Source organism: Panthera uncia, chromosome C2 (genome assembly GCF_023721935.1).
Source record: "Panthera uncia isolate 11264 chromosome C2, Puncia_PCG_1.0, whole genome shotgun sequence".
NCBI lineage: Eukaryota > Metazoa > Chordata > Mammalia > Carnivora > Felidae > Panthera > Panthera uncia.
This window is the reverse complement of record NC_064810.1, coordinates 20,440,144-20,448,684: the sequence shown is the minus strand read 5'-3', so window position 1 is coordinate 20,448,684 and position 8,541 is coordinate 20,440,144. Positions and strand designations below refer to the sequence as shown.

The following is an 8,541-nucleotide window of genomic DNA, read 5'->3' as shown; positions in this document are numbered from 1 at the left end:
TATTACCCATCAGAAAAATAGTTATCCTTCATGATGGAAGTGCTTCTTTTTGAAAATTGTTCTATAAGAGCAAGATAGAGAGTAGCTCACACAGTGTTCTGGAATATTGTATGGAGAGTCATAGATGTTTAAATATGTACTTGTTTCTAATATTCATATTCAAGTTAACTTGCTCTTAAAACTATTAAGGATCTTACATGATTAACATAGAAAGTTAATGAAAAAAAGTGGAGAATGACAAAAGAATGGCAATTAAGGAGAAAAGTAGCAAAGCAAAGAGAGGGATATACATATATAATGCATTTTTAATAATTACAAATTTATTTGTCTTAATTTGTTTAATGTTTTGCTTTTATTTTTGAGAGAGAGAGAGAGAACATGAGCAGGGGAGGGGCAGAAAGAAGGAGACACAGAATCCAAAGCAGGCTCCCAGTTGTCATCACAGAGCACTACGTGGGACTCGAACTCACAGGACGTGAGATCATGACTCGAGCCAAAGTGGGACGCTTAACAGACTGAGCCATGCAGGCACCCTGCAAATTTATTCACTTTAAATAAAAAATGTGAAAAGTTATACCAGAACAATGAAAGTCTAGAAGACTAGGAAAAATTACTCTTTAAAAATCTACTAAAAGAACATAAGTATTATTTTTTAATTGAGGTAAAATTGTATATAACATTATATATGCTTGAAGTGTACAACATTATAATTTAACATCTGTATACACTGAATAGTGATCACCACCCAAAGTATGGTGGCCATTCATCATCATTCAATTGACCCCCTCATCTATTTTGTCCACTCCCCAGCCACCTTCTCCTCTGGTAATCGTCAATACATTCTCTGTATCAGTGAGTTTGTTTTTGTATTGATTTTTTTTGTTCTTTCTTTTTTTTTTTTTAGATTCCATATATGCATGAAACCACACAGTAGTTTCCTTTGTCCATCTGACTTATTTCATGTAGCATAATACACTTAAAGAGCCAAAGAACCAAAAATATTTTTTAATCTTTATTTATTTTTCTGAAAGAGATAGAGAGACAGAGACAGAGCACGAGCTGGGGAAGGGCAGAGACAGGGAGGGAGACACAGAACCCAAAGCAGGCTCCAGGCTCTGAGCTGTCAGCACAGAGCCGAATGTGGGGCTCGAACTCCCAAATTGTGAGATCATGACCGGAGTTGAAGTCGGATGCTGAACCGGCTGAGCCACCCAGGCACCCCACAAAAATGTATTTTAAGAAAAACTTTTGTTTGAGTGCAATAATAGCTATCTTCCCAGAAACAAAAGCAGAAAGTCATAACAATAGCCTAAATTAAAGCAAAACTATAATGGAAAAATAGTAAATGAAATAACAATAATTATCCATGATTCAGAGAAAACAAAATTGAGAATATTACTTAAACTTCCTGTGGAACTACTAGAATAAAGAAATCTATGATCAGAGACAAATCTATGACCATATGTCATCAAACATTAAAGGGAATACATTTTGGTATTTACATTACTGGATAACCCCTGAACAATATTCCAATAAAAGCACATTCCAAAGAACAGATAAATTAATACAGACATACTCTTCAATGTATCACTGACTTTGCAGCAAAGTAAGGCAATCCTAGATATGTACCTTGAAAACCACTTGCCTATATGCACAAAGTAACATCACCAACAAACACTTCAACATTTTACATAATAATGATGGAAAACAAATACAGGTTAACACAGGAGAATTGTTAAATAGGACCGGAGAAGCATAAAGCAATGTAAATTTCAGAATGAGATATACAATGCCTTATGAATTTATAGTTTAAAATGTAGGTATGAGAATCAAAAGAATTGAGAGTTGAGCCTCAAGTTTTGAAGATGCCACCTAAGGGAAAAAGAGGCTCAGGGAAAAGGGGGAAAGGGGGAGCAACCATCAGGTGACAGTCCTGGCAAGAAGACTCAGGGTCACGAAGGTGGTGGCAATGCAGTAAAGGTCAGACACATTCTGTGTGAAAACTGTGGGAAAATCATGGAACCCATGGAAAAGTTAAAGTCTGGAATGCAATTCAGTGAAGTAGTTGCATGGTATCGTGAAGACAAAGCCAGGCAAGGGGGTGACTTGGACTGGATGACCAGAGGTTCCATGGTGGAACCATTTCAAGAAACAGCATTTGCATTGCTGGTAATGGGGCTGGATAAAGCCTGTGTTTACAGACTCTCTGGTGAAAACAAAATTTGGATGTCATCTTATTATGGTTGAAGGGAAAAAATAAAATTTTACTGAACACTGAAAAAAAAAATAAATAAAATATATAAAATAAAATAAAATAAAATGTACACAGTGGTGGGGCATCTGAGTGGCTCAGTTGGTTGGGCATTAGAGCCTTGATTTCAGCTCAGGTCATGATCTCACAGTTCGTGAGATCAAGCCCCATGTCGGGCTCTGTGCTGACAGCATGGAGCCTGCTTGGGATTCTCTCTCTCTCCCTTTCTTTCTGCCCCACCCCTGCTCGTGTGTGCTCACTCTCTCTCAAAATAAATGAACGTAAAAAAAAATAATAATGAAATAAAATGCACAGAATGGTGTTATTTAACATTTAATAGTAATATGTAATTAGAAAATAACAAAGATATGCATAAAGATAATATAACCTCAGCACTCGATTTCGATTAATTTTTGAGGATAATGAGAGAGAATATAATTTAAGAGGGTTTGATGAAAGCTTTCAATGTCACATGAAATACTTTATTACTCATCCTTTTTTATCTTAAATATGTTATAATAAAAAACAAAGAATAATAAAAGAAATACAATTAGCATTCAAAGAAAATACAAGTTTCTAATGTATAAAAAAGCAAATATACAAGAATTAAAATGAGAAAAGAACAAGAATATGGGAGAAACCTGTAATAACAGAGAAAATTAACATAATTAATGAGCTTGACCTCTCTGAAAAATCTAAAAGAGGTTATAAATGTATTTATCTGTACATATTTATAATCCTAACAATATTTAAAAACATCTTCTGCATAGAATCTTTTGTGGCCAAGATACATGGAAACCAAAGGGATGCTACTTTTACAGTTCAAAAGAAATGGATTTGAAACGTGGCCAAAAGATCATCTTTTTTTCTTTAAATGCATAAAAGTATTGAGGCCTACTGACAGGAAGTTTTCTTCTCTAAAGTTTGACAAGTATCTGGGCTGAATTTAATTTTTGGTTTGTTTGTCTGTGTTCTCCACTAACCACAGGCCATACATGCTCTTGTGCTTTACTTCCTGCCATGCAGTTATCTTGAGCTACAACATGAATGTTCCGTTTATGTGTGGTTATAAGAAGATAAAATAAATCTGTTGCATTTAAAGGGAACTTCTGCTTAAATTACATACACCCACGGGCTTAACATACTTCTCTTTCTTTCAGCACAATAATACCCTAAGTTGAATTGTAAAAGCTATCCTTGGACCCTAGAAAAATGCCATTTATTTAAAGAAACATTTATAGTAAAATGGAAGATTCTACAACTTATCTACTATCACTCTTTTCTTTTCAAATTTGTGTTTAAATTCTAGTTAGTTAACATACAGTGCTATATTAGTTTCAGGAATAGTATCACTTACACACAACACTGATGCTCATCATAACAAGTGCCTTCCTTAATACCCATCACCCATCTAGCCCATCTCCCTCCCACTTTCTTCCATCAACCCTGTTTGTTCTCTAATCTCTAAGAGTCTCCTACAGGCATTTCCCTCTCTCTCCCCCACACCCCCCTATGTTTATCTGTTTTGTTTCTTAAATCCCACATATGAGTGAAATGATATGGCATATGTCTTTCTCTGACGTATTTTGCTTAGCATAATACACTCTAGCTCCATCCACCTTGTAGAAAATGACAAGATTTTATTATTTCTTATGGCTGAGTAATATTCCTTTATATATATAATATATATTATATTAAGTATATAAATATATAAAAATATATATATATATATATATATATATATATATATATATTATACATCTTTTTCCATTCATTAGTCAGTGGACATTTGGTCTCTCTCCATAGTTTGGCCATTGTTAACGATGCTTGATAATGCTGTTGTAAACATCAGGAAGGTGAATGTACCCCTTGAAATCTATATTTTTATGTCATTTGGGTAAACACCTAATAGTGCAATTGCTCTATCATAGGGTAGTTCTATTTTTAACTTTTTGAGGAATCACCATACTGTTCCCCAGAATTGCTGTACCCGTTTGCATTCCCACCAACAGTGTAAGAGGGTTCCCCTTTCATTCTTAATGAAAATTGAGTGACAGATTTGCTGCATGAAAAGGAAATAGGTTATGATGTGTCATATATAATCCCAGGATTAACTGTAGTTTACATAGCATTAAACTCTCTGATGATTTTAATGGCTATCTGTATCATTATTATTAATATCATAGGCTCACCCATTACTATTGGTAACATCAGCCCATTCTTCTTGGTCACTTTCCTTAAAATACTAACTGTACACATATGATATGAAAAAACATTTGTGGCTTCATGAGAAGAGTTAGAAAACGTAAGGAAACTTGTAAAAGGGTAACTGATACAAGCTGCTTTGTTTTGTTTTGTTTCGTTTTTATCCCAGGGCCTTGGAGTTTATCTTAATGGTAGGCAGTTCAAATAGTATGACTAATTTTAATCACAATCTAGTTGAATTGTGACTTTTACTAAAGGTTTTATTTAATATAAAGTGATGCAATATTGAACATCTTATCAAAATAATTAATAGGCATGGGGCACCTGGGTAGCTCAGTGAGTTGAGAGCCCTCTTGCTTTTGGCTCTGGCCACGATCTCACAGTTTACGGGGTCGAGCCCTGCATTGGGTTCCACTGACAGCCTGCAGCCTGCTTGGGATTCTTTCTCCCTCTCTCTGTCCCTCTCCACCCCTCAAAATAAATAAATAGACTTAAAAATAATAATTAACAGGCATGGAAACTGGAATTCAGCCCAGGGTCCTTTAAACTCAGTCCTCACTGGGGCGCCTGGGTGGCTCAGTTGGTTGAGTTCCGGACTCCCGCTCAGGTCATGATCTCAGCTCGTGAGTTCGAGCCCCGCGTCGGAGTCTGTGCTGAAGGCTCGGAGCCTGGAGCCTGCTTCAGATCCTGTGTCTCCCTCTCTCTCTCTGCCCCTAACCACTTGCATTCTGTCTGTCTCTCTCAAAAATAAATAAATAAACTCACTCCTCATGGCCACTGTTTACTTTATAAGTCATGAATATTTTCATCAGTCCCACTAACAGAACGAAAAACTGTTAAGAATAATTATACTAAAAAATTAATAAGGAGGGTTAGGTGAAATAGTCGAAGGAGAGTGAGAGGTCCAGGGGACCAGGTATGAAATAAATAAGTCACGGAGATAAAAGGTACAGCATAGGGAATATATTGAGTGATACTGTAATAAAGTTATATGGTAACAGAGAGTAGCTACACTTGTGGTGAGCACAACATAACATATAGACTTGCCCAATTACTACGTGGTGCACCTAAAATTAATGTAACATGTGTGTCAGCTATATTTCTTTAAAAAAGTTCAGAGGGAGCTGATTCATGTTGCTCTGAGGACCATTTTTGGGATATTGGTAATTGAAATGAGGTCGAAACAAAGCTTATAAAATACGAGCAGTATTCTCATAAGTCATACACTCTAATGGTTAATGATAGCTACTTGTCAGAAAATACTACAAAAAGCTAATCAAAGATATATTTTATTTTTCTGAGGTATGCTTATTTCAAAACAATAAGTGTCTAAGTCTGAATGATCCTAGCATTTCAAGGTTCACAGCTTGTAGAATCAACAACAAAACATCCTTTATTTCAAGCTAAACATAGAGTGACTCCTACAATTTAAGATTAGATATAACAACTGTATTGCAGTGAAACATGTTCTGCACTTTGCTCTGTTAATAAGACACCATCCAAGTTTTGTGGGAGTATGACAGTAGACTAAATAACTCATTGCGAGACACTCCTCTCTAGGGAGTCAATTACCTCAATCACATCGCTTGGTTGTGATGAGAGCACTTAAAACAGGGGTACTGAGATCAACTCATTCCATTTAGTCCATAAAATGATGGCAAGTCATATTTTAAGAGCAGATTTTTGAAGTGGTTCAGTAATGAAACAGAAAAATCTCTAAGCCAAATCACAATCACGCATTTTCTGCAGAAGGTAAACTCCATGTAAAAGAGATGAACATAAGCATGTGTTAAGTACATTAACGGCTTTCATACTTTTAAATACGTCTGTGAATATAACTTGTAGATATTAGAATGCAATGCGGTGGCACTGGAAGTGGTGGAAGGAAAGTGTTTGAAAATAGCTTTAAAAACTCTGCACATGATAATGGGTTAAGCAGTGTACAGATTGAGTTCAAGCGAGATGATGTATAGTTTTGAGAAAGCCTGACATAAATCATGCTGTGCTATAAAAGCTAAGCTATAAAAGATTAATCTTCTTAAAACAAAAAAAATGGTATGTGTGACTTTTCTGTTTAATACCACTCAAAGTTACCTAGAAAAAGTCTATACTTCTTACGAGAGCTTACGGGGCCCTTATAAGCCCAGCTGGTCAATGTCTCCAGCCTCAGTTCCTGTCTTGCTACCCTGCTTCAGCCACACAGATCTCGTCATTCTAAGTCTTGCTTCCTGGCTTTTGAACATGCTGTTGAACTTGTAAAGAACACTTTTTCATTTCCTTCCCTTGATAGTTTCTCTCTTGAGTCTTCGAAGAATCTTGAGGGCTCTAATTATTATCCACATTCCTAAAGAAACTTCCATCCTTCCTACATATTTCTGTGTGAGTTTCTTTAATGCTTATGTATAGATCTTATTTGAATTTTTTTCATCATTTCTATCTTGGGAAGTGTTATTTCCAGACAAGAAACACATGAAGGCAAGTGCTAAACGTGTATTTATTATAGTAAATAATTTTATTTCTTTTTTTTTATTTAAAAAAAAAAGGTAGCATTGCACATATAAACTAGGCTTCAAGATTACAGTGAATAGTTGCCAAGAGGAATATTCCTGAAGGAGAGATAAACTTAGAGGTCATTGAGGGAGCACAGAGAAGCAAACTTCTTGGGGAGAAGCAGTGAAAGTAGTTTCTTTAATACTTCACAACACCATCTCCCTGTTCCTCAATTCTGCCACCAGGGTTTGTGGGTTGTGAGAAAGCCCACCACCATCACTTTGGGATATCAGTTTTCAGGTAATATGAATAAGAAACATCTCTAGGAAGGAAAGCGCAGGGTCAGTGATCTGGGTTTCAGAGAATAATCATTATTTATCTGCAGGAACAATAAGAAAAGGGAAGAGTTTATTTTTAACTTTCAGAAGTTTTTGTTTTGTTTTGTTTTGTTTTGTTTTTAATGAGAGCTAGAGAATATATATGTAAAATCCACTCTTGATCCCCTAAGCCCTAACACATTTTTTGCGATAGTGTAAGGACTCCGTGAATATGAGTTGATTTAATGAACAAACATTCACTATACACAACAGTAATGATACTGTGGAGATAGTCTCCTGAGATAGTCCAGTGATTCCTGCCTCCTGTTCATGCCTTTGCATAATTACCACTCCCCTTATGGGCTGAATCTAATGACTTGCTTCTAACTAATAGAATATGACTACTTCCGTGTTTAGAAAAGAAGATGAGTGTGTTAACGGACTGCTTTTATTGATTCTGTTGAAGCAAGTAGCCTGTTGAAACAAGATGCCCGTAGGAGCAGCAACTGAAGGTGGCTGCTATCTGGCAGCCAAGAAGCAGCTGATGCCTTCAGTCTAATGCTTCTTGAAGAAATAAAACCTGCCAACAGACACATGGGTGAATTTAAGAGTTGTTTATTCCCCATTCGGGCTTTCCGATGCAATCCCCACCTCCATCCCATCCGTTGATTATCCGCTGGTGAGAGACTTGAAACAGAAGACTCGGTTAAGCCATGTCTGGATTCACGACTCGTGGAAACTGAGATGATAAAAGTGCACAGTTTTTAGCACTCAAGTTTTGAGGTATTATTATACTGTTACAGATAACGGAGATAGATTTTGACCATCAGAGAATTTGGAAGGGAGCAAGTCTCACTCTAATGCAGAGAAAAGCACAACAGCGAAGGTGCATAGAGAGACGGGGAATGGGAGTGAATGCTGTGTGTGAAAAGATGGCGTAATCTCTCCTTCTGATGCCTTTATGTTATTTGATTGTATTTCTTGGCTTTGGAAGCCAATAGCATTTTCTTGTTCTTTTGTTACAGAAATTCTTGCTTTCGTAACCTAATTCCAATACGGTATTATTTACTGAAAGTTAACACTGATGAGGACCATGTACATATTTATATAATGGAAAATATGGGCTATGTTGAAGTAATTAAGGAAAAGAGAGAACCTATGAATATTTGGGATGAGTGATTCTTAAGGGTTAAGATATAACTTCAGAGCAAGTTCAGAAGCAGAAGTTGAATTTAAGGGAAAAAAAGAAGATGATATTGAATAAGCAAAATTCAGAGT

The 8,541-nt window shown here is 36.1% G+C and overlaps 1 pseudogene; it reads left to right on the top strand.

Moving 5' to 3' along the window:
* The first annotated feature begins 1,847 nt into the window (after nt 1-1,847).
* On the top strand, nt 1,848-2,260 carry LOC125922089 (peptidyl-prolyl cis-trans isomerase NIMA-interacting 4-like; annotated as a pseudogene).
* Nucleotides 2,261-8,541: the final 6,281 nt, after the last annotated feature.